The sequence below is a fragment of the Citrus sinensis genome, chromosome 3, assembly GCF_022201045.2.
Source record: "Citrus sinensis cultivar Valencia sweet orange chromosome 3, DVS_A1.0, whole genome shotgun sequence".
NCBI lineage: Eukaryota > Viridiplantae > Streptophyta > Magnoliopsida > Sapindales > Rutaceae > Citrus > Citrus sinensis.
This window is the reverse complement of record NC_068558.1, coordinates 32,082,842-32,110,213: the sequence shown is the minus strand read 5'-3', so window position 1 is coordinate 32,110,213 and position 27,372 is coordinate 32,082,842. Positions and strand designations below refer to the sequence as shown.

Below are 27,372 nucleotides of genomic sequence, written 5' to 3'. Positions count from 1 at the left end.
CAACAGAAACAGTTGATGGGTGTCGAAGCCAACAAAAATAAATTCCTACTCTAAATAAATTGTGTATAGTGATTGAGCAGGGTCGTGTCCACAGAGATCGGTAATTATTTAAATCCTTTTGAAACGTAAAACGTAAAATGGGGGAATTGTTGACAATAATAAAAATCAAATTAAAATAACAAGAATGCAAATTAAAGTTGTAATTCAAATTGGAGAAAGCTCTGGTTGAAGGAATTAACTCAGCTTGATTCGACTACTGATCATTGATTCAAATATATATTATTATTACTTATGAATAGACCGGTTATAGCTACTGAGACCCTCTAATAGCCAATCTCTCCTTAATTAGTTGATAACCAAGGTACGACCGTTGGATATTTCCCTAATCAATAGACAACCCTAGATACGATCATAGGATTTAATCAATTGACAGCCTGAAAAACCAGAGAGACCCAAATCCTAATCAACACATATGATGATTCATTTAAATTAGATTGTTTATTCTCACAACACAACTCTCTGCTATGTTATTTGTCACAAACATTAAATTCTTCATACGATGAATCCTTTAATTGACAATAGATTAAGTTGATAATTAAATAGTGGCCAATTACCTAATTAACAAACATAATCATAAAACTAATTCAGAGAATAAACAAATACCCAAAAAGTAATAAAACAATTAAAGCATAAGAAAGATCTCACAGTAGTGATGAATCAAAGCTTCGTTATCCTTCAACCAGAAAAATAGGTTTAGCTCTTCATAGAGAGAAGAGAAAAATTAGATCTAGGGTTTCTTTCTTTTTCTCCAATCCAAAATTCCCCCCTTTTTCACAATAGATTCCTCCCTTAAATACTTTCTCTCTCTTCTCTTTTAGAATTTTATTTAAAATAAAATCCTAATATCTGAAATATTAAATTCGTAATTACAAAAATAACCAAAAATACAAAACACGTTAAACTAAAAACTGCAGGTCCGCAGTTGACAGCACGCGCCCACGCCTTATCAACAAAGTTCTTCTGCCGCTCATAATTTCTCCAAGAGAACAATCATCCTTAAACATCATCTTATAGCTCAATTTTATCACCAATCAATAGAATTGCACCTACAAAAGTAAAACACAAGTAAATCACTATTATTAAATGCAAAACATCGATATTAAGGGAAGTAAACAATGCAAAACTAGTGCATAAATTGCACTCTAACAAATTCCCCCACACCAAGATGATGCTTGTCCTCAAGCATATAACTCAAGATTAATCTCAAATCTCCACTCAATTCTCATCTCAACTCATCCAAAAACAATTTTAAGCAAGCATACCTCAAGAAATTAAGTCGATCAACATTCAAGAGACAAGGATTTTAAATCATAGAATTTTATAAGATAGAATAAGAACATTCAACCACCAAGAAGATCCATTCAAAATTCAAGTGCAACAAGATTTAATAGCCCTCTCAATAACTTCACTCCATGCACTCAAAGTGTTTAGGGTATCATTTATGCACTCAAATCAAATCAAAGAATGCAATTACCATAAGCTTGCTCATATATCACATCTCAATCCACAAAACATGAATAAAATGCAAAAATCTAAGGGTCTTAAAAGGTTTGTAATTAGGTTAAATGAAAAAGAAAGGTTTACGAAAGAAAAAGAGATCAAAACGAGAAGAATGAACTCATTGAATGAACTTATGATATCAAAATGCTTATTTCTACTCAAGTCACCAAGAATGTAAACTTTTTTTTTTCGATTTTTTTTTTCTTTTTTCTCTTTTTTTTCTTTTTCCTTTTTTTTGTTTTTTTGTTTTTTGTTTTTTTGTTTTTTTTTTAAATCAAACAAAAGAAACGAACCTTGCACAATTTAATTCAAGCATAATGCTTGTTGATCTAATTGAGAAACTTTAATACAAGGTAGAAAAAGCAACAAAATATATCCACACAATGAGTCCAAAAATCTCCTTAAATTGAGGCTCAAAAAGAAGAAAAATGGTTAAGTAGACGGAGAGAATTAGATGGGTAATGGTTAAGGCTCAAACAAAGGTAGCAAATAAAGGTCTTCGGGTAGAGAAAAAGGAAAATGCGAGAATAGAAAAATGGTAAATGGTTTGCCCTTATCATTTTAATGCATAAAATCCCGTAATGTGGCTTCAACATGCATAACAAAGCAAGTTCTAGAATAAACAAACTAGGATTGATATTCACATAACAAAAATAATTAGAGCAAAGTGGTTGCTCATAGGCTCAAATCTTCACAAAGTTGGTAAATTTGCCATCAAATCATGTACACTCTTCAAATGAATCAACCATCAATAGTGGTGTAGAATGAGAAGAAGGTATGAGTGAGATATAAAAAGAAAGGTAAAAAGGATAATAAGCGAGAAAGATGTATGTATTAAAAAAATGAAAGATAAAATGTGAGTGATGAAAGAGTATGATAGAGAAAAAAAAATAGATGTAAATAATTTGAGCTAGATGGGAAAAGAGTAGTGAGAGAGAAAGGAAAAGAAAATTAATAATATATGAAGCATACTAACTCCAAAATCATTTAAGGATGAGTAGAGTGAAAATAGATGAGCAGAGTGAAAATAATAATTCCAGACATCAATAATGCAAAAATCCCTCCCCCACACCAAGAACTTACATTGTCCCCAATGTAAGATAATCAAAGCTCACATAAAAATTAAATCGTAAGGATAAAAGATTAAAGGCAAAAACTTCCCTGAATTGTGAGCTTTGATCCTCATAACGTCTATGGGCATGGCGGAAATGGTGAGATAGTTACGCACGGGCTGCTCGGTGAAGGCTAGAGCGGCTGTTGCTGCGAAAGAAAACAAATTTTTTTTTTTTTTTTTTTAGTGATGAATCACTTGAGACACTAAAAATTTCAGAAGTACTTTTCTAATAAGCACGTGGGCACGCCTTAAAACCATTTTACTTTAAAAATCACAGAAGTACTTATTAGTTAAGACGTGGGCACGCCTTATCAAAAATTTTCTTCTGACCAAAATAAGCAAACACATTATTTAAAAAAATATGAATCAAAATTAAAAGAAGATATAACAAAACTAAAATAAATAAATCATTTGGGTTGCCTCCCAAAAAGCGCCTTTGTTTTATGTCTTTGGCTAGACACATTTATGCATCAATCTCCATAATTAGGACTCTCGAGAGCCACATCCTCCACAATATTCACCGAAAAACCTTCATAAAAAGGTTTTAAGCGATGACCATTAACCTTAAAAACTTTGTCAGAGGTCGGACTCCGAATCTCAATACCATCATGAAAAACATTAGTAACAATAAAAGGTCCAACCCAGCAAGAACGTAATTTACCCGGAAAAAGTTTAAGCTTAGAATGAAAAAGAAGAACTTTTTGACCAACAGAGAACTCATTTCTCAAAATCATTCTATCATGAAATGTCTTCGTTTTTTCCTTGTAAATAACTTCCTGCACTATAGGGTTAATAACATCCACAGAAAATACCGAATGTTCCTCACTAGGATATTTTATGGCATCATTCATATTGAATTCTATAACCTCTCCATCAAACTCCATAGTGAGAATCCCTTTATGTACATCCATTTTAGTCCTAGCAGTCTTAAGAAAAGGTCTTCCTAGCAAAATTGGGACAGAATTAGAGAAGTTATCCTCTTCCATATCAAGTACATAAAAATCAGCAGGAAAAACCAACTCATTAACTTGTACTAGGACATCTTCTAATACCCCATCAGGATATGCATTAGACCTATCAGCTAGTTGAATTATCACGCCAGTTTCTTTTAATGGACCAACATTCAAAAATGAATAAATGGAACGAGGCATGACATTAATAGAAGCTCCTAGATCTAACATAGCCTTTTCAACTTTGACATTACCAATTTTGCAAGGGATAGTAAACATACCTGGATCCTCGCACTTAGGAGGTAGTTTCTTTTGGAGAACTGCTGAAACATTCTCCCCCATGTGAACTTTTTCATCTCCTCTTAATTTTCTCTTGGAGGTGCACAGTTCCTTAAGGACTTTAGCATATCGAGGTATTTGTTTTATAGCATCTAATAAAGGAATATTTACCTCAACCTTGCGAAATGTCTCAAGGATGTCTTTCTCTTGTTCCTCCTTCTTGGATTTTGCAAATCGGCTTGGAAAAGGAGGAGGTATCACAATAGGTAGGGGTTTCGCTCTGGTGGGTTGTGCATCTTGAGATTGAGGCATCAATTCATTCTTCTCAAGCTCATCTTCTACATGCTCTGTCACTTTCTTACTAGGCTCTTGCAACTCCTTCCCACTTCTAAGGATGACAGCACTAACGTTTTGCTTTGGATTCACCTCAGATTGTGAAGGCAATCTCCCTAATACTTGAGACTCCAGACGGCTAACTGTAGTCGCCAATTGACTCATTTGGTTCTCCAAGTTCTGAATGCTTGCTGTAGTTGCCTGCTGAAATTGTTGAGTATTAGTCGCAAACGATTTAACAATTTCTTCAAGAGATATACCTGACTTGGAGGTTGACTGTAGAGGTGCTGGTTGTCTTGGCGGATACTGTTCTGGGAATCCTGACGGCCTAACTCCATAGCTGAAGTTGGGATGATCCTTCCATCCCGGATTGTATGTTTGTGCATAAGGATCATACCTCCTTTGAGGCATGCCTGAAAATCCTCCAACTACATTGGCTTGTTCAACGGGTTCTTCTTGAAGTGTAGGACACATATCAGTTGAATGACCCATATAGGGATGGCAATTGTACCCGCAAACCCGCAAACCCGCCCAAACCCACCCGCCAAAACCCGCCCGTTGCGGGTAATTTTATCCGTTGCGGGCGGGTTTAGTATTATAAATTAAAACCCGCACATGGATGCGGGTGGGTTTGGTATTAACCTTATATCCGGTGGATACCCGCATGGATATCCACCAAACCCGCAATATTTTTTTCAAATATTTTTAGTTTAATTTTAATCTAAAAATGTATAAAGAAAATAATGTCATTAATTAAATTACCAAATAGCCAAAGGCTCAAAGTTGTGTATGTGTGTATGTGGCCTATATCCTATTCTAAAGTCATAATCTAAAGAAAACTAAAGGCATTTTCCTTCGAATTAGTATTTGAAAATATTAATCTTAATTATTATTATAGGCATTGTGTTGGATGGGTGCTTATGGTGGTGAATGAAATGAATATCTTCTCTTGGAGCTTGTTTTAAATGATAATATGAAATGTAATTATTATTTTTAGATACTAGTTTGCGTTTTTTAAATGGATTTGTGTAATTTATACTTAAATTTGAGAATTTGTGTTGAATTGATGTGGAAATTTTAATTTTTCATTTACATTATTTAAATATAAAATTGAGTATGTTATATGGAATTGGAGGTTATTATTATAAATTTATATATTAAACATTTGTGATTTTAAATACGGAAACCCGCAAAAAATCCGCCGGATACCATTGCGGGTTTGGTAATTGTTAAAACCCGCTGCGGGTGGGTTTTTGTAAAAAAATTAAAACCCGCTGCGGGTTGCGGGTGGGTTTGGTAATTTAAATTTTGTGCGGGTTTGGGTTTGGTAATGGCAAACCCGCTGCGGGCGGTGCCCATTGCCATCCCTAGACCCATATTGTAACAAATGCCACAAGTCTTCACCTGTTGCACATTGCCTACAACAAACTTTTTCACAAGAGAAGTAAGTTTATCTAAACGTTGTTCAACAGAAGAAATATTTACCTCATTCACCTTCCTTGAAGTAGGATCTTGCCTGCTGCCAAATTGTTGTGCGTTGGCAGCCATATTTGATATCAACTCCCTTGCTTGAGTAGGGGTCTTGTTCACTAACACGCCTCCACTAGCAGCATCTATCATACTCCTATCCATCAATGACAGTCCTTCGCAAAAATATTGAATAAGAAGTTGATCAGAAATCTGATGCTGAGGACAACTGGCACACAATTGTTTGAATCACTCCCAATACTCATACAAAGTCTCCCCAGGAAGTTGTCTGATCCCACAAATATCTTTTCTGATGTTGGCAGCTCTTGAAGCAGGAAAGTACTTCTCGAGGAACTGCTTCTTCAAACAATTCCACGTTGTAATCGATCCAGGAGGCAAGTAATACAACCAGTCTTTAGCTAGCCCATCTACAGAGAACGGAAAAGCACGCAGCTTAATCTGCTCTTCAGTCACGCCTTGTGGTCTCATACTTGAACACACAACATGAAACTCCTTAAGATGTTTATGAGGATCTTCACCTGCAAAACCATGAAACTTGGGTAATAAATGAATAAGACCAGACTTTAATTCAAAATTTACCTCCAAATCTACATATTGAATGCAGAGTGGTTGCTGATTCAAGTCTGGTTCAGCTAACTCTCTAAGAGTTCTTTCTACAGGTGCAGGTCTATCCATCACTTGTTCTTCCGAATCGCTAGATGATTCAACTAAATTAGGCACCGTATCTGTTTCAAAAAGCAAAGGCGACGAGGATCGTTGCTTAGCTTGCTTAGTCTGCTGTCTCAGCTGGCGAGCTGTTTTCTCAATTTCAGGATCAAACGAAAGTGTACCTGTACGAGAAGAACGAACCATACACCAAGTAAAACGTAAAAAGGATTAAATAAATGACACCAATCCCCGGCAACGGCGCCAAAATTTGATGGGTGTCGAAGCCAACAAAAATAAATTCCTACTCTAAATAAATTGTGTATAGTGATTGAGCAGGGTCGTGTCCACAGAGATCGGTAATTATTTAAATCCTTTTGAAACGTAAAACGTAAAATGGGGGAATTGTTGACAATAATAAAAATCAAATTAAAATAACAAGAATGCAAATTAAAGTTGTAATTCAAATTGGAGAAAGCTCTGGTTGAAGGAATTAACTCAGCTTGATTCGACTACTGATCATTGATTCAAATATATATTATTATTACTTATGAATAGACCGGTTATAGCTACTGAGACCCTCTAATAGCCAATCTCTCCTTAATTAGTTGATAACCAAGGTACGACCGTTGGATATTTCCCTAATCAATAGACAACCCTAGATACGATCATAGGATTTAATCAATTGACAGCCTGAAAAACCAGAGAGACCCAAATCCTAATCAACACATATGATGATTCATTTAAATTAGATTGTTTATTCTCACAACACAACTCTATGCTATGTTATTTGTCACAAACATTAAATTCTTCATACGATGAATCCTTTAATTGACAATAGATTAAGTTGATAATTAAATAGTGGCCAATTACCTAATTAACAAACATAATCATAAAACTAATTCAGAGAATAAACAAATACCCAAAAAGTAATAAAACAATTAAAGCATAAGAAAGATCTCACAGTAGTGATGAATCAAAGCTTCATTATCCTTCAACCAGAAAAATAGGTTTAGCTCTTCATAGAGAGAAGAGAAAAATTAGATCTAGGGTTTCTTTCTTTTTCTCCAATCCAAAATTCCCCCCTTTTTCACAATAGATTCCTCCCTTAAATACTTTCTCTCTCTTCTCTTTTAGAATTCTATTTAAAATAAAATCCTAATATCTGAAATATTAAATTCGTAATTACAAAAATAACCAAAAATACAAAACACGTTAAACTAAAAACTGCAGGTCCGCAGTTGACAGCACGCGCCCACGCCTTATCAACAAAGTTCTTCTGCCGCTCATAATTTCTCCAAGAGAACAATCATCCTTAAACATCATCTTATAGCTCAATTTTATCACCAATCAATAGAATTGCACCTACAAAAGTAAAACACAAGTAAATCACTATTATTAAATGCAAAACATCGATATTAAGGGAAGTAAACAATGCAAAACTAGTGCATAAATTGCACTCTAACAACAGTTGAATTGATTAGAGAGAGATTTTGATTCGGATGAAAACAATTATTGAACCAAATGTGCGTGACTCTGAACAATAAATCGATGCCATGAACCTTCCTTCACGTTCCGTGATAATTTTTCAATTTCATCTCATTGTCCAACCACCGTGCACTCCACGATGATTGATTAATTCCACTACTTTGTAGACTTTTAGCTGAAAATTCCACACGAACACCATACTTTTCAATACACGGCTTATGTGCTTTAATGCTCTAAACTACCAGCAACAAATAGGGTGATGTGTTAATTTTTATCTCTGAATTTAGCTTATCGGTCCTCATCTCTCAACTAATTGTATTAGTTTCGAAATTATTCTTTTTTGTTTTGTTTTAATAGCTCTTATTCACGTTCCTTAGTGTTGATTTTAAACATATGAAGTTCAACTTTTTAAAAAAAAATTAGTTATTTATTTTTTTGTAACATATGTCTGATTTTTAGATATTTACATTTGAATTAAAAAAGTAAATTTTTGCGACCTTTGCCGAAATGAAAAAATGCTTGAATGGAAAATAAATACTATATCCTAAAAATATTTCAATTCAATATAGTTATTTCATAAACTACAAAGCCTAATGCCTAATCCCTTTTATTCGTTTTGACTTATAAGGACATAAATGTTAAATAACCACATTTGATGTATTTTCTTATTAGGGAAATTATCAATCGTATACCCTTAGTTTACTCTGTTATCAAATCTACTACAACACTTTTAGGGTATATCAGTAGCCCATCATAAGTTGACAAAATGTATCCGCCGTCCACCAAACCGTTAGTTGTTGTTTAAATATGATGACGTCAAAGGGGTAATCTGATCTTTTTATATGATACAAGTAATAATTGTAGGGTATAAAAGTGATAATAAGTTATTTTAAGGGTATACAAGTGATAATTTTCAAGGGTAAAATCATCAATTCGCTACAGTTTTGTTAACTTTCAAACGGCAGCTAACAGTTTAGTGGTCAGTAGATAACTTTTGTTAATTTAGGGTGGATGACTGATACACCCTTAAAGTGTTGTAGTATTTTTTATAAAAGCGCAAATTTAGGGTATACGAATAATAATATCCCTTCTTATTATAAAACCAAACAAGATGCCACTTAATTTTTAGATATTAAAAAACTAAACATGTTATTGAAACATTATATTCAAAGTCATTCGGATTTTAATCAAATTTTGACCTATTCAGATTTTAAATGAAAAATAAACGCTACCTTAATGTCCTTTGAAGTCTCTTGAGTAGTGATAAAAATTAATTTTATTTAATCTTTCTATGTTGGATTAGGCTTCAATTGTATACCTTTGTATCTTATGCTTGAAAATCTTTTAAAGTATTTTAAAATTGAGAGAAAAGGAAAATTGAGATTAAAAAATAATTTAATTTCTACTTATGAGTTGTTTGACCATAAACTGTATTATATGTCAAAGAACATGTTTAACTGGATAAAATTGTTGGCTACGTCCTTCATTAAATTTTTTTTTATAATATATTAAAAATAATACAACCAATTAATGCAAATATTGTGACGTACATGCAAGTTAAAAGGCACTACTACAAAATTGGCCTTTAATGACGGTTTTAAAAGACATAAGATGACGGTTTTAAAACCGTCATCTTAGGCAGCGACATTAAAAGGGGTACATTTTTTATGACGGTTTAAAAACCGTCATTAAATGTATACTTATTATGACGGTTATTCTAATAAACCGTCATTATATACTATAGGTACATAAGTTTTAATGACGGTTTTTTACCAACAACCGTCATTAAATATATACTTTTAATGACGGGTATTTAATAACTGTCATTAAATATATATTTTTAATGACGGTTTTTTTAGTAACCATCATTAAATATCAATTTTTAATGATGGTTTTGTATCATAACAGTCATCTTATATCGCTCTTTGATGATTGTTCTTATATAAGAATTGTCATCTTTTGCACGAGTAAAAATAAAAAAAAAAAATTTAAAATTACTATACTTCAATTGTTTTTTTAAATTAAAATTTAGATAGTTGTTTTCACATTCTAAACTTTACAATTGAAGCCACATTGGCAAATTTCAATTTACATTACACATTGATATAATTGTCATTTACATATAAAGAACTTAAATGCATACAAGCTCAATTATAACAGCTTAGTACTTAAATAACCTTGATCAAACTAACTCCAAACTGTCAAAAAATGTACTGCACAAATTCTTAAATTAAAATCCAGTATCATATAACTATACAAACAAATATAATCCAAAAAGGAAATGGAGACTATATTTTGTGCTTACATAAGGTGGGATTGGCACTTGGAACATTTATACCCAGCCAGCAAGCTCGCCCTTCAGAAACTGAATCCTTAATGCTCAGAATTATACACATAGCATGCTTTGCAAAGTAGTTCTTGTCTTGCAACTAGGCTTACCAATGTGGTTCCTATTAAATCAATATTTATTGGAGCCCGATTATCACCATTTTCATTGGTTGGCTGCAAAGAACAGAAACAAAAAATTCAAATCAAAGGTAAAGCTAAACAAATTAGCTTTTAAAGTAAAGAAAAAAAAGCAGAGCCTCAAAAAATCCAAGTATCACCATTTTCACTCATTAGCTCAATCTCGATTTTATATTTACAGGCACTCTATTTAAGACATAAAACCAGAAAACTTCTTCATTTGTTTGGGGTTTGACCACACTCACAAGGGTAGAGAGAAAATTGGGTTGCCGTTAAGCTAAATAATAATGACAATAAAATAAATAAAAAATAAAAAAGAAGTGTAGCACTACATACTTCTTTCCCGTCAAAATACAGCCACTGGAATACAACCCAATTTAGCATTTTGAATAAAACCATGCAAATCTTAGGATCAATAGCCTGAAGAACAAAACAATGGATTAAATAAAAAAAATACCATTAGCACCATAAATTATAATCTGCTGCAAGATTTAAATTATAATCTATTAAATTAAAGTATTAATTAGAACTCAAACAAATTTATTTAAGGAAAAAAAACTAGAGTTGTTCATACGGCAGCCAGGAAAATTTAGAGAATTTAATTGAAAAAGATATTAATGCTTTATAAGTAAGAAGATTTCGAAATTAATTAAGCCACGCATGAACAAAAATCTAATCAAATAGTCAAAGAAGAGATTATGTGATAATTGGCCAAACCCATGTAACTTTGAAGTTGATTAAATAGTATAAAAATTCACCCAAAATGAATTTAACACATACATGATAATTAGGCAAATATCTGACACCTGTAAATTTATACATGAATTTGAATAGATTAAACAAAAATAAGAGAAGAAATCAGCCATTACAGTTTAGAATTTGCTAGGTAGTATCAACTTTAATACCCAAAACAGATTATGGAACAAACATAGAAATTTTTTTTTTTCAAATAAGAATCGGAACTTGAAACAAGCATGGCAAAAGAGACTAATTTCAATGACATAATACCTAAATAAACAGAATTTTAATCATGCATGCAAGTTAATTTAGAAATGACTTAACAATATCAACATGCATGCCAATTTAAACAAGAATTTTAAAGAAAAATAAAAGAATAAAGTGAACTGAGAAAGAAGGCTTACAAATTCAAAAAGCCAGATATTTAATATTTTGCTCTGAAATTGAATTCTCTCTTTAAATCCAAATCCTTCACCTAGCCTCTCTTGTCTTTCTCTTCTTTCTCCCTCTTCTCCTCTCTCACGTCCTGTTATTCTCTTGTTTCCTTTCTTCCTTTTTCTGTTTTGCTCCTTTTGAATCCGAACGCTGGTTTTCGTTTCGTAAATAAATAAAGAAATGCTAAAATATAAAGAGGTTCATGGGCTGGACTTGTAACAAAAATTTTACGAACAATACAATAAGCATAAGACAATTAAATCATTAATAATTTAAAATTTATTTTTTTAACAAATAAGTAAACTCCACTTAGTAAAAATCAGGGCGTTTCAGTCCTCTTTTCTGTCAACGTGATTTTCTATCCCCTTACCCATAATTCACTCTTTTTCCAAATTCATTAACCAAGAAAATCAAGAAACGAAAGGCCAAAGTGCACGACATATTTTATAATATTATGAAAGGAAAAGGAGAGACTAAGGTACAAGCTACACAACACAAAATCACCAAATCGATTATAAATGAAGAGGAAATAAATCCAACGAGCAAATATTTCAAGCAAATTAAGGGGAAAGAATTGCAAAATTGGAGAAAGCAACTCACAGTGGTGAAACAATAACCCTGAATTCAAAATTTTAGAATATCATTGGCAACAATCTCACCAACATTTTCAAGATAGCACCTAGAAAATTTGATCTGACTTGACAGCGGAGGCAGTGTCACCACAATTACCCTGCATCTGACGGTGAACGAACACAGAGGCAATGTCGGCAGAGATGACAGCAGCTGTTTTGCGGAAGTGAATCGGCTCAAGAATGGCAGAGATTGACAGCGGCGGCAGAAAAAGGAAGCAAATCGGCTCAAGGACGGCTAGACTCAGCGCCGGAGCACTTGAATCGATTTGACAGCGGCAGCGGCATTGGTGTTTGATAGCTTAGGTAAGGTTAGGGCTGGTGTGTGTGACTGAGTGAGTTGTTGTGATTGTAATTCGTGAAAATTGAAGAAGAAGATAAGGAATGTGAGTGGTTAGGGATTGCGCGACTATGTGGATGGTGCTTGTCCCAAAACGATTCTTTATATCATTGGCAACCTTTATTCCTTTTATCGGCATTTGTTTTTTTTTTTAATTTTTTAAGGCAAATAACATATAACGACGGTTATTATAAAACGGTCATGAAATGTATTAAAAACGATTCTTTATATTCGATGACGGTTATTAAACACCGTCATTAAAAATATTGTGGCTTTTTAATGACGGTTTTTAAATAAAATTGTCATTAAAAGTAAAATTTTATAGTTAATGACAGTTTATATATATAACCGTCATTAGTGATTTTTAATGACAGTTTTGTTTAAAAACTGTCATTAAAAGTAATGACTTTATATTTAATGACGGTTATATAGTAGAACTGTCATAAAAAATAATAGTTTAATATGTAATGACTTTTAATGACGGTTTTTTTATAAACCGTCATTAAAAATAATAACTTGATATTTAATGACGGTCATATAATAGAACCGTCATAAAAAGTAATAATGACTTTTAATGACGATTTTTTTTTTTTGTAAACCGTCATTAAAAATAATAACTTGATATTTAATGACGGTTATATAGTAAAACTGTCATAAAAAGTAACAACTTAATATATAATGACTTTTAATAACGGTTTTTTTTATAAACTGTCATTAAAAATAATAACTTGATATTTAATGACGGTTATATAATAGAACCGTCATTAAAAGTTTGAAATTTATAATGACTGTTTTTACAAGTAACCATCGTTAAAAGTAAAATTATATTTTGGCATGATATTTAATGACGGTTTTATAATAGAACCGTCATTATAAATATTATATATTAGGACCGTTCATATAATAACCGTCATTAAATATTTTTAATGATGGTTTTTTAAATAAACCGTTATAATGTATGGGTCATTGTTTTACATTTTTGTAGTAGTGAGGGAGCACATGTGGCTAATTAGCAAGCTGTTAGCTTAACACTAAGCACATGCATGCTATGTGCTTGTCATGCATGATTGGAGGTAATGGATATATATAAACTAAAGAATTGAAGCAACTGTCACCATTTTCAAGAATCAAACTAAAACAAAGCAATCCAAAGAGAAAAGAAAAAAAAGGGAAAGGTGAGAAGGGAAGAAAACAAAAGGAAAAGAGAAGAGGAAAAGAACAAAAGAAGAAAAGATGAAGAAAGAAGAGGAAAAGAACAGAAGAACAAAAGATGAAGAAGAAAAAATAAAGAAAAGAAAAACCAAGAGTGAAAAATAATTTTGAAAAGAGGAATTGAGAGGAAATATTATAGGAAAGAGAGTTGGATAGTTATATCTATATCCAGTAAGTCAGTAGGTAACGTATTTAAGAAATTTGAACAATTATGATTTAGTTTATGTCATACGTAAAAGTTTTTATATCAATTCTAACAGTTAATTTTTTAACCCTATTTTTAGGAGAAATCCAAGAATTAAGGAATCCATAGGAGCTCCAACGAACCCCGGAGTGAAACATGTTTTGTAAGTGGATTACTATTATTACTTATATGTATTATACAAAGTATTTATGCTTGATAGTATGATTTAGTATCAAGTTATGATTATAAGTACGCACATTATATGATTGATTGAATCATGAGATGTGATTGCCATATACCATTTGTGTAACCTTCCCCATAGGCTCTATGTATATGCATTGAGAGTTAGATTACTCGGCCCTTGTGATGTAGTTAATTCCACTGAGTATTGAGAGGTTTTTCCCCCACTTTACTTGTGCAATGATGATTCCAGTGAGTATTGAGAGTTATTTCTCCTAGATATTATTTGGTGCAGTTTTATCATGTATATATATATGATTTTATGTTTGCTTGTGTAATGAGTTCAATGCAAAGTTATGTCATACAATTATTTACAAGCACTATAACACTAATATATATATATATATATAATTATATCCATTCACTTAGCCACAAGAATATTATTTTCCTATTTACCCCATTTCTTTAAGATTTTCGTAAGATTTTGTGCAGTTCAGTTTCTAATCAGTTGAGGTTGGGCCACAACACGCATTACTGCATAACTTATATTTTGAGCATGTTTATTTTTATATGCATATATCTAAAGTGTATGTCAGTACAGTAAGATGTGAACTATGCATGTTTTGAATAAATTTTTGAATGAGACACATATGTTATTATATGTTTATAACAAAGGCCGAGACTAGTGTTATGCATTAATGAATTAAATTTATGTCACAAGCTTTAGATATAAGATCACATGATTCACCTCGAATCCGGCAGAGAGGCTGGGCCGGGTTGTGTCATGTATGATATGCACTTACTTAGATTCAATATAACCATTATTTACATGATGATTTTTCAAAATAAGTGCACATATATCATAGCATGATTCACTTTCTATATGGTTGATATGGTACTTATCATGTATTCTAAAATTTGTCCCTTAGTTAAAGGCATTTGTTTTATAAATTTATGCTAAGAGAAGGTCATTTAAAATTTCAAAGTGTAAAATGTATTTTTACACATTTACACAATACTAAGGATGAAATGGTCTTCAACATAGATTCCTTAATAAATTTTAAGAGGGTTGATAGAAAGTGGTTATTTAGAGAAAAAAATAGAGAAATTGAACAATGGATGGTACCTTTATTTAATTTATTAATAAAATGCATCTAGAAAGTAGAAACTAATGTAGTCCAAAAAGGCATCTTTTGTTAGGGTATAGTAGAAGTAAATATATGAAATAAAATATTGGAGAAATATCTGTGGGGAATAATAATTGCAGAAAAAGGGATCAATAATTGATAAAACTTTATTTTAAAAGTTGGACTATTGGCACCCCTCTAGTCTCCTCATCAAACTCTTTTTTCAGTTATATTTTATTTATTTCCAAAAATTTCCTTTTATTTTAAAAGTGCTCTTTTAGTTTTTCATTTAATATTTTTTTATTGTTAAAACTCAAAGTAGTATTGTGCTATTTTTCATGTCTTTTGCAATCTTATTGTTATCCTACATACAAATTAAAAAGTTTTTTAGGTGATAAAGTTTGAATGCTAATCATTAGCTTAAATAACACATATTTTAGATTGTAGTTTGAAAGTAATCTTGAGTACAAAAATATTTAATCGATAAGAAATAGGAAAAGAAAAATAGATTATTCTAAATTTATACAATTTATCTTAGTTACATAAGAAATAATAGGTAGGAAATTAACAAAAAGGATTGATTATTAATGTAAGTAATTTGTTGGGAAAAAAAATCCTACATGTGTTTATTTCTTCTTTGCTCTTAACTGTAATTTTATTTGCAATAGGGTTTTATAAGAATAATGAAGGGGTGCCAATAATTTCACTCTTATTTTAATTGAAATATAGGTAAGAATTGATGGTGCTTCGAGACACATTACAAATGTAGTTTTTCTAGAGAAAAAAAGAGTACGATAGGAAGATTTGATGGATCACAGAAAGGTCCTGACTTCTATTTATAAATAATTATGTACTTTTTTATTTGGATTGTCACATTTCATGATACCCTTTCATTTATGGTTATTAAATCAAAATTTGAATTAGATCATCACTGGTCTAAAATAAACCATCACTATTTCAAATTGAAGTATAAAACCATGAATGGATGCATCTTTGAATAGAAGAATATATTTTTATTATATTTGACACTGTTTAATTAGACATATCTTTACAATCAAACACTTATTTAAAGCTCCATTTATTTTGAAAATATTCCAGTATAAAATATATTCTCTCCCTTACATGAGAATTTTGCAAATAATACAGGGCCACCGCGAGTTCAAAAATAATAAAATAATAACATTGCTCACCTGCTCGACTGGGCTGGATTGGGCTGGGCCTGCTATATGAATGTGTTACCAGTAAGAAGCTTTGCTTTGATTATCACATACACAGAGAGGGAAATTGAAATTGAAATTGATGATGGCGCTGGCCGCTCAATTCCTGCTTCGGATTCCCCAACTCGGAAGGAAAAATATAAACTTTCCGTCGTACAAGCATCGCGGGAATTATCAGCCATTGTTCTTGTCTTGCAATTTACAGCACCAATGACAATTGTTCTTCAACTTCTTCTTCTTCTTCTTCGAAGAATTACTTAGAATTGACCGACGATGAGCTGTTTCGCGAATGCGAAATGGACGCGTACAAATCGTCGGGACCAGGAGGTCAGCACCGCAACAAGCGCGAATCCGCCGTACGTCTCAAGCACGCACCGACCGGCGTCATAGCGCAGGCCGCCGAAGACCGATCGCAGCACAAGAATCGCGCGTCAGCTTTGTCGCGCCTCCGCACTCTTTTGGCCCTCAAAGTGAGGAGCAGTGTGAATCTTGATGCGTATTCGCCGCCGCCGCAACTTCATCAAATCCTTCCTCCTAAGTCTACTATTAGAAGTTCAGAAGTTGGTCCACAAATTGGGCCTAACAATCCTAAATTTGCTTTGGTATTACCCTATTCACTCTTGCTTCGTTTTTTGTTTTCTATTAAAACATCTTTCGACTCAACACCTAACAGAGATTCAAATTCCTCAACTTTTGATTCCACTCCAACCAGGTGGTTTTAGTTATCACGCGCCCGAAACACTTCATCCAGTCTCTTCAAAATGTGATTAACAACTTCCTTTATAAGTTCCGATTCAGGCCTAGCAAATACATAAAATTATCACCGGTAACTTCAAATAGGAGGGATTTGCAGCAACTATGAAAAAAAGGAAATTGCCAGTTTTCGATTGAAATTAATATATACCACTTATTTTTTTTCACAGAGATAATTTTGTAAAATGATGGTACAAGGAGAGCTATCAAATTTTATAAAAATAATCAGAATAAGTAGTATTTATTAATTTGTGGGAGATTTTTTTTTTCATAATGGTGTATGAGTGAGAGATTGAAATTGCTTAAAAAAAGACAGAACGCCATTAATTTTGTTAAAATATATTGTAAACTTCTGGAGCTTTTGTTATTAATGCAGCAAAAATATATGGGCTCAAAAGTGGGGAAATTCAAGAAGTCTAGAATCTGATGCCTAAAAAAATTTAAAAGTGTAGTTTAGCATCTGGAAAATGTAACTAAGAGTGCTGCGTGAATTCTATTTACAGTGTTAAATATTAGTATGCGAAATTAAAAGTAACTTTTCACCTGATGTTTTGAGAATGAAAGCCAGACAGACTGGCTGCTGCCTTCAAAGCATTCCTCCAAGTCTGCAGCTTCTCTGAATTCTCCTTAAATCTTTCTTCAAGCTTCGAAAATGAAATCCCAAAAGACCCCGTTTGGTTTCTCACGTCTGATGGATCAACCCGATAGAAAACTGGAATCACAATCTGTCCATACTCTCTCTTGCACTCGAGGATCTTCTCAAGTTCATCGAGACACGATCTAAAAGAGGCATAGCCTTCAGAGAAAAGGATAACTGAAATGGCTGATGCTTCATTGCATTCAAAAGTGACTCCGAAATGTCATCTCCTCTGTTCAATTGGTCGTCAATGAAAGTTTGGATATTTTGTCGAGACAGAGCAGAATAGAGATGACTAGTAAAGTTGTCACGGGTGTCCTCTGCTCTGAAACTAACAAAAACATCATATTTCTTGTTGTTTCGAGAAAAAGAAGCCATAATTTTTACAGAAACAGTTGGATTAATTAGGGAGAGATTTTGATGGCATGAAACAATTATTGAATCAAATTTGCTTGACTCCGTAGAATAAATCGATGACTGATTATTTTTCAATGTCGTCTCATTGTCCAAGCACCGCGGACTGCACGATGACTGATTAATTTCACTGCTTTGTGGACTTTTAGCTGAAATTTCCACATGAACACCATACTTTCAACACACGGCTTTTGTGCTTTCGTACTCATAAGTCATAACCATATATGAATGGAAAGTAAATACTCTATCCTAAAGATATTTCTATTAAATATAGTTATTTCCTAAGCTATAAAGCCTAATCCATTTATTCATTTTGACTTATAAGGACAAAAATGTCAAATAACCATGTTTATTTTTTTTAAATTAAAAAAAATAAGATGTCGCTTAATTTTCAGATATTAAAAAAATAAACATATTAGTTAGACATTTATGTTAAGACTTCACCTAAATTCAGACCTATTCAAATTTTAGATTAAAAAAAAATCAAATGCTACCTTAGTACTCTTTTGAGTCTCTCGAGTAGTGATGAAAATTAATTTTATTTGATTTTCTATGTTGGACTAGGCTTCAATTGTATAATATTGTACTTATGTTTGAAAATCTTTTAAACTATTTTAAAAATCGAAATTATCTACCAAACAAACATTCTATTTCAACTACTTATGACTTATTTGATCCATAAATTAAATAATGGATGGTGCGTTCGGTTAGTTATCAATAAAATGGATCTAGAAACTGATGTAGATCAAAAAGGCATCATTTGTTATCATACTAGTAGCAGAAGTAAATATGTGAAATAAATATTGGAAATATATTCTTGGGGAATAATAATTGTGGCAAATTGGAGAAATAATTGATGAAACTTTATAGGTACAAAGAATAATAATAATCATAATAATAATAGTAAATTGTAAGAATTGACAGTGCTGCGAGACACAATGTTGCTTTCCTCAAGACGTTAGTTACTCCCTCCTCCAATTGAGTGACATATATGAGTTAAGTAAATGTGTCTCCATGATATAATGAAGTGCTTGTTTTATTTGCCTGTATTATGCACTAATAAAAGCAAACCTAAATACCCTTGTATGTTGTAAGCTTACGAAAAATTAATATATTGTTCCTGCAAAAAAACAATATATTAGAGATTTCATGCATAAAATATAGATGTATTATGCATAAATTCGTTTTAGGAAAGAGGGATTAAAATAAAAAAAAGAAAAAAAGAGTGGTGCAAGAAGATATATGGATCACGAAATGGCGTAACTTCTATTTATAGAAAATGTTGCGACTTTTATTTATACATAATCATGTGCTCCTTCATTTGGGTTGTTACCTTTTATGACACCCTCTATCCATGGTTATTGGATTAAAATTTAAATTAAATCATCACTGGTCCAAGATAAACCATCATCATTTCAAATAAAAATATGGCACCATGAATAGATACATCTTTAAAAGAAGAAAAGATACATTTTTCTTGTATATGACAATATTTAGTTAGATGTATTTTACAATAAGACACCTTTTAAGGCACGCCATTTGTTTTGAGAATATTCCAACATAAATAATATCCCTCTCTCTTATAACAGTATTTTGCAAATGATACAGAGCCACCATGAGTTCAAAAATAATTGAATAACATTGCTTGCATCAATGATACTGTTGCGTCCGTTTGGTATAACTTTTAAATAGAACTTGTTTAAATAGAGCTTTTGTCAGTAAAACTTTTATAAATAGAGTAACTAAAAAGAAATTTAATTGTTTGGTTGTCACTGAAAACTTTTATCACAAATTATAAATTTAATTTAATAGACAAGTTTTTTAAAGTTATGTTATAAACAAATGAAATAAGATTGTCAAATAAATAAAGAATATATTTTAAACATTTTAACATTTTAAACTTGTACTCCCGAAAGCCTAAAGTTTGAGCTTTTATTAGTAGAGGCAAAATATCTTATTTAGTCTTTAAAAGTGGTACTAAAAAAATAACTAAATAACAATAAAAATTTTAAAAAGAACATATAAGATTAAGGTCCCGTTTGGTATTGGGGTTGAAGTTCAATAACCAGCTTATTTCATAATTTTTGACAAAAATAATGTTTGATAAATTTTGTAAAAGCAACTTATTTCATAATTTTCTTTATTTTATTAGCAGCTTTTAAAAGCAGATAGGTGGTTGCTTTTCATAAGCAATTTATTCAATATGCTGCAACACTTTTTGAAAATTCCTATTACAATCCTAGTATTTTAATAAAAAGACAATTATATCTTACTTATTTATAAACCCTAATATATAAATCATTAGATATCATATTACCACCATAATTTAGTTATCGTCGTAACCACGTACATTTTCTTCAGTTTTTTTTTCCAATAAGTTCATATTGTAATTCCATAACTATGGCTTTTAAAGTTTAATCTATATATATTTATATTTTTTATACCTAATTTTTATCTAGTAAGTTCATATTTTTTTCCTATATATTTTTTCTTTATCCATAATTTTCTTCTATATCCATGTCGTTAATTGAGTTTTTTTAATGCAATTTTACCTATTTAAGAAGAAAAGGTATGTCTAAATAATTTATTAAACATACTCTAAAAGTACAAGGCAATTTAAACTTATATTTATTTTGGTCATCATATAATAAAGCATCACTTTTATAATAAAATTTATCAAATGCATGTACTCTACTTTTCAAACTCACAGCATTTGCAACAGCACAGTTTATCAAACACCAAGCTATTTTTTTAATTAGCAGCTTATTTCATCTATACAGTATAAGTAGTTTATTTCATTAGCCTTCGCAATTTCAAATTAGCCCTAAGTAAAGATTTATTAGATAAACTACATCCAACCAGCACATAATCATTGCATATAAGATAGGGGAGAAGTCGCTCATTAGCGCGACTGCGCTGGATTAGGCTGGGCCTACTATAAGAATGTGTTGCTGGAATTATCAGCCACCGTTCTTGTCTTGCAATTACAGCCCGAATGGCAATTGTTCTTCAACTTCTTCTTCGAAGAAGAATTACTTAGAATTGGCAGATGATGAACTGTTTCACGAATGCGAAATGGACACGTTCAAATTGTCGGGACCAGGCGGTCAGCACCGGAACAAGCGCGAATCGGCCGTTCGTCTCAAGCACGTACCGACCGGCGTCATAGTGCAGGCCGCCGGAGACCGATTGCAGTAGAAGAATCGCGCGTCAGCCTTGTCGCGCCTCCGCACTCTTTTGGCCCTCAAAGTGAGGAGCAGCGTGAATCTTGATGTGTACGTACTCGCTGTTGCAACAGCTTTTTCAGATCCCTCCTCCTAAGTCTAATATTAGAAGTTCTGAAGTTGGTCCACAAATTGGACCTAACAATCCAAAATTTGCTTTGGTATTACTCTATTCACTCTTGCTTCGTCTTTTGTTTAATTAAAATTTAAGCCTAATAGTAATGATTTTTTTTTTCTTCCTTTTTTAACTATAGGGAATGCAAGCTCTGCTTGATCTAATTTTCACAGTGAAGGGATTTGTTGCATCTTAGGTTTCTTTGACCATCTTTTATCATAATCTTTAATACAAGTTTTATTTTAGTATTTAATTATTATGATAGATAGCGACTAAATTACCCCAATAAACATGAGTTATTGTGTCTAATAATTTAGATATTAAAATTTGTAACTTATAATATAATATTTTTAAATAAAATCTAATTATTATTTTCACTACCTTTATGTGTAAATAATATAAAATTGACATCCCAATAATTTATATGAGTATCATGCCATAAAGATACTATGTTAGTTTAATTAAAGATTAAAACTCATACTAATAAAGTACAATTAAAAACAATGACTTTGGTATAAAACTAGAAAAATATTAAAGTAAATTCTTGTTAGTTTTACCTTATAACAGTAAAATAGTCTATTTAAACTTGTGCCAAAGCAATCTTTGTAGTCAAATATGATAAAAAAAATTGAGTCACAAAAAAGTAAATTAAAATGGATTTATTTAATTAATCCTCTAAAGCTCTTTTGTATTTGAAGATTTTTAAAAATAGTATATACTTTTTATAATTATTTTTTAAAAAATGAGATGGGTTTGCAAAACTTATTGGGTGGAGACACCATGACATGGAGTATTTTAGTAAAGCACTTGATATTCATTTCAGGCAAATTATTTTGATTTTTGAGGAATATCAGTAAATTTTTCATATAATAGTGGAATAAGCCTCATAAATAAATAAATAAAAAGTTTTGTCGTAGTCAGTCTCATAGAGGTAGAATCAGGGAAGGAGCATGCCTGGTTATTTGGTGCTTCAGATAAGCTAGCTGGTTTTTCATATACCATGGAGGCATGGGCACAGGTACGCACAAGGGTGGAGGCCATATAAGACTAGAAGATGCCATGGTCCTTGTAGAATTTTAAAATTTTTTAGGGTTTTTAAATAAAATATGAAAAGTTAGTGTAAAATGTCCATACTAGCCCTTGCACAATAAATGTATAAAGTTTATATATTAGATAATATTGTAATTTTACTGTTAGGCCCACCAATGATAGCATAAAAAAATAAGAAACAAATTAGCCAAGTCCACTAAAGCCCACTTAGACACTAATATATAATAGCATAAAAGTTGGAATTTTAAATTTGGCCCCGGTAGAATTTCCCCCAAGCTCCGACCTTGGCTATGCATGTTCCCGAGCCAGAAGTTGGATGATAAGTGTGCGATTGGTGACTTCAGTCTGCCCATCCGTTTGTGGATGATAAGTGCTACTAAATTGTAAAGTTGTATCAAGTCTTTTCCATAAAGTACGCCAAAAATGACTAAGAAATTTGCTATCACAATCAGAAACTATTGTCTTTGGCAATCCATGTAGACGAACAATTTATCGAAAGAATAGTTGGGCAATGTAGGTAGCATCCGAAGTTTTCCTGCATGGAATAAAATGAGCCATTTTAGAAAAACGATCTACCACAACAAAGATAGAATCTAAACCTTTCTGTGTTTGTGGTAATCCTAAAATGAAATCCATGGACAAGTCTTCACAATGTGCATTTGGAATAGGAAGTGGCATGTATAACCCAGTATTCTGAGCTTGTCCTTTTGCAGTCCAGCATGTATAACAATGTTTGACACATTTCTCAATATCACGTTTGAGATGAGGCCATAAATATCGAGCTTCTACCAATGAAATGGTTTTGTCACATCCCATATGACCCCCTAAACCTCCAGCTTGTAGCTCTTGAATGATGTGTTCTCTTAGTGATCCTCATGGAATACATAGACGATCTTCAAAGATTAAAAATTCATCATGTAATTGGTGTTTACTTGCAACTCCGCTAGTGCACTTTTGCCATTCTTCATGAAAATCCTCGTCATCTGCATACAAAATTTTCAAATAATCAAAACCAATTATTTCATTATGAGCACTAGTCAATAACATAACTCGACGACTCAATGCATCAGCGACTTTGTTCAATTGGCCTGACTTGTGTTTGAGAGAGAAAGTGAACTTCTGAATGTAGGCAATCCATCTCGCATGCATTCGATTGGCTTTAGAGGAATTGTTGAGATACTTGAGAGCTTGATGATCCATGTTTATGATGAATTCTTTTTGAATTAGATATGGCTCCCATTGTTGCAAAGTGCGAACAATTGCATATAATTCTTGCTCATATGTTGACCATTTCTTTCTGGCTTCGGTGAGCTTCTCACTGAAAAAGGCAATTGGCTTTATTTCTTGAGATAGAACAGCTCCAATTCCCACTCCAGAAGCATCACAACCGACTTCAAAAATCTTGTTAAAGTCAGAAAGTGTAAGCACTGGTGCATTTGTAAGCTTCTCCTTCAAGATCGTAAAGCTTTGTTCTGTTGTTTTTGTCCAAACAAATTGTTTTTGCTTTAAACAGTCTGTAAGTGGTGCAGCTATGGTGCTGAAGTCCTTCACAAATCGTTTGTAAAAGACTGCAAGGCCATGAAAACTTCGAACATCTGAAATTGTCTTCAGTGTCGGCCATTCTCGAATAGCTTTCACATTTTCTTGATCGACTTTGATTCCGTCTGAACTCACAACAAAGCCCAAAAAAATTAAGTTGTCTTTCATAAAGCTACATTTTTTAAGATTGGCATACAACTTGTTCTTTCGTAACACCTCAAATACTTCCTTTAAATGTTGAATATAATCTTCTCGCTATGGCTGTAAATTAAGGTGTCATCAAAATAAACAACAACAAATTTTCCAATGAAAGGTTGAAATACCTGATTCATTAACCTCATGAAAGTGCTTGGAGCATTCGATAGACCAAAGGGCATAACTAGCCACTCGTACAGACCCTCATGAGTTTTAAACGCTGTTTTCCACTCATCACCAAGGCAAATCTGAATTTGATGGTACCCATTCCGCAGATCAATGTTAGAAAATAATTTTGATCCTCCTAATCTGTCAAGCATGTTATCTTTATCGAGGAATATGAAAACAATATCATACCGTAATCTTATTGATGGCTCGACTATCTATGCACATTCTCCAGCTTCCATCTTTCTTTGGAGTTAGGAGTGTGGGTACAGCTACATGGCTCATACTTTCTCGAACCAGGCCTTTCTTGAGAAGATCCTCAACTTGTTCATGCAGAATCTAATATTCTTTAGGACTCATGCGGTAGTGTGGTAAGTTTGCTCCAGGAATAAGATCAATGTGGTGCTGGATATCTCTAAGCGGAGGTAATCCAATTGGTAATTCATCGGGAACAACATCAGTGAATTCTACCAATAAGGGTTGAATTGAATCTGGTACACTTTGTGAGATAAGAACATCTTTGGGCACCAAAAGAAGGTTGTTCCTGGTCTTTGAGCATGTTGGAGTGTTAGAATGCTTCATTGAGGCAAGAATAAACTTCATGTTGTCTTTATAAAATGTATAAGTATTATTTTTGCCATTATGCACTATATTTAAATCAAATTGCCAAGGACGACCAAATAACATATGACAAGCATCCATATCAACAACATCACACATTACCTCGTCTTTATACTTACCGATAGAGAAAGGAACACGACACTGTTCGGTCACCTTTGTCTCGCTGACATCTTTAATCCACCTAATGCGGTATGGAAATGGGTGTGATTGAGTTGGTAATTACAATTTATCTACCATGGTCTTGGATACTATGCTCTCACTACTTTCACTATCAATGATAAGATCACATACCTGTTGGTTGACCGTGCACCGTGTTTTGAAGATGTTATGTCGTTGAATGCTCTCATCTTTCTTCGAGGTATACATTAGTCGTCTTATTAGTCTTATTACTAATGATACTCCTTCATCTTCATAGGTGAATTCCTTCAATGCGTCTTCTTTTTCATACTCATCATCCTTCGGATACTCCTCTTCTTCAACGTCATCATCCTGTGTGGCCAAGTTGACCAGTTTACTTTGTCGACACTGATTAGAGTAATGACCCGTCTGACCACAACGATAACATTTGTTTCCCCTTAGGACTGCATAGGGATTGGTTGATTTGGATTTGTTCACTGGTTCATTTTGTAATCATCCCGCCGGTTGGTTCTGGGAGAAATTTGGCCTAGGCATTTCTTTATGTGGTCTGGTTATTGTCTTTCATTTATTCTAGTCAGGCTTTTGTGGTGGTGTAGAAGATTGTGAAGAAACCTGAATACGGGTGCCTCTTTTGTTGAGTTTTGCTTCAATCTTCAAGGCCAGTTGTATTGCACTAGACAGAGTGTGATGTGACTGCTTGAATACTTCATCTTGAATATTGGTGCGAAGTCCATCAATGAACCTCGAAATCTTTTGATTTTCAATCTTACGAACATCCATGCATGCAACAAGCTTGTGAAATTCTGTAACATACTCATGTACTATTCGGTTGGCTTGCCGACAATGTTGATACAGACTGAAAAGTGTCTGCTCATAATCTGGAGGAAGAAAATGCTCAATCATTAATTTTCTCATGCGTTGCCAAGTTCGAACTTTGTGCTTTCCTTGTCAAATTCTTGTTGTTTGTAATTGATCCCACCAAGCAAGCGCACCTCCTTTCAGTCGATAGGCCACCAATTTGACTTTCATGTGCTCTTCAGTCCCCCAATAGTCAAAGAATTTTTCAACTTCAGCTAGCCAATCAAGAAATTCCTCGATCATGAATAGGCCATCAAATTGTGGAATTTCAATTTTCAGTCGATAGTCAATTTGCCGAGACGCTTGGTTATTTTCTGGTAGCACCGGTCCTTCATCATCTTCACTAGAATCTTCGTTGAAAAGTTGATTCCAGTGAAGTCTGAGTGTGTTGTACTTTGTGCAAGTGTAAGGAATTTAAAAAAAAATGGTGTGAGTTCTGAAAAAAAAAAAAAAAGGTGTTGTGCATGTGCAGGGAATTAAAAAAAAACGTGGGTGTGTGCATCTTGTAAGGTGTGCATGCATGTGCAGGGAATTAAAAGAAAAAAAAGGGGCAGTGAGTTTTGAAAAAACAAAAAATAATAAGTGCGTTGTGTATTTTGTTGTTACACGAAATTGAAAAAAGAGAGAGAGATTGGCGTGAATCTTTAAAAAAAAAAAAAAGTGTGAGTGTTTTGTGCATAAGTATTTGTGCATAAATTTTGAGAGTTGTGGGTGTTTTATTAAAAGAGAAAAAAAACTGTAAAAAGAAAAAAAGGAGGCGTGAGTGAAAAAAAAAAAGTGTGTGAATGAAACGTGAGGGTGGAGAGAAGTATTGGGAATTGTAAAGTGTAAAGAGTAATGTGTGTGTGAGTGGGGAAGAGAGATTACACAAGAGTGAAAAAAAAATATTGTGTGATAAAAAAAAAAAAAGGTTTGAGTGCGAGTTTATATTTTTTTTCCAGAAAAGGGATAGAATTTAGGAGGAATAATTGCGAGTGAAAAAAAATTAATTAACAAAAAGAGAGGTTTTTTTGGGTAGTTTATTCTATAATTAAAAAAAAATCAGAATTGTGTTAGTTTTGTTTTGTATGTATATTTGTTTATTTACTTGAATTGTGAAAAAAAAAGAAAAAAGAAGCAAAAAAAGCAAAGAAAAAAAAAAGAAAAAAAGAAAAAAAAAATGTCAGACGAAGAATCCAACCAAGCTATGGGTACATTCGCAACAAAAGAATCAGTTGTTGCACTTGAAACTAGATTACAAAATTTAGAAGTCATGCTTACGAATTTAACTCAACGCTT

General features: G+C 32.6%; 2 protein-coding genes, 2 long non-coding RNA genes, 1 other non-coding gene and 1 pseudogene across 12 annotated transcripts in view; 3 read left to right on the top strand and 3 right to left on the bottom strand.

The window, feature by feature from the left end:
- The window catches only part of LOC102626669 (uncharacterized), a 160,017-nt gene that overhangs the window by 45,063 nt on the left and 87,582 nt on the right, over positions 1–27,372 (top strand). The window lies entirely within an intron of this gene.
- The window catches only part of LOC102616865 (disease resistance protein RPV1-like), a 160,119-nt gene that overhangs the window by 55,528 nt on the left and 77,219 nt on the right, over positions 1–27,372 (bottom strand). The gene's annotated exons all lie outside the window — the stretch shown is intronic.
- On the top strand, positions 5,915–6,021 carry LOC127901646 (small nucleolar RNA R71). Its single transcript, XR_008053890.1, has one exon. It is a non-coding gene; the product is annotated as a small nucleolar RNA R71 (small nucleolar RNA).
- LOC102624200 (uncharacterized) lies at positions 9,931–12,566 on the bottom strand. 2 transcript variants are annotated; one of them, XR_008052766.1, is made up of 4 exons: positions 12,097–12,566; positions 11,466–11,646; positions 10,660–10,743; positions 9,931–10,359 (listed from the first exon to the last, which is right to left on the bottom strand). It is a non-coding gene; the product is annotated as an uncharacterized LOC102624200 (long non-coding RNA). The 2 variants fall into 2 exon arrangements; XR_001506652.3 differs by having other exon boundaries at positions 11,466–12,562.
- On the top strand, positions 16,468–21,724 carry LOC127901200 (uncharacterized; annotated as a pseudogene).
- On the bottom strand, positions 22,731–26,517 carry LOC127900901 (uncharacterized). Its single transcript, XR_008052774.1, has 4 exons — positions 25,390–26,517; positions 24,670–25,279; positions 24,441–24,560; positions 22,731–24,242 (listed from the first exon to the last, which is right to left on the bottom strand). It is a non-coding gene; the product is annotated as an uncharacterized LOC127900901 (long non-coding RNA).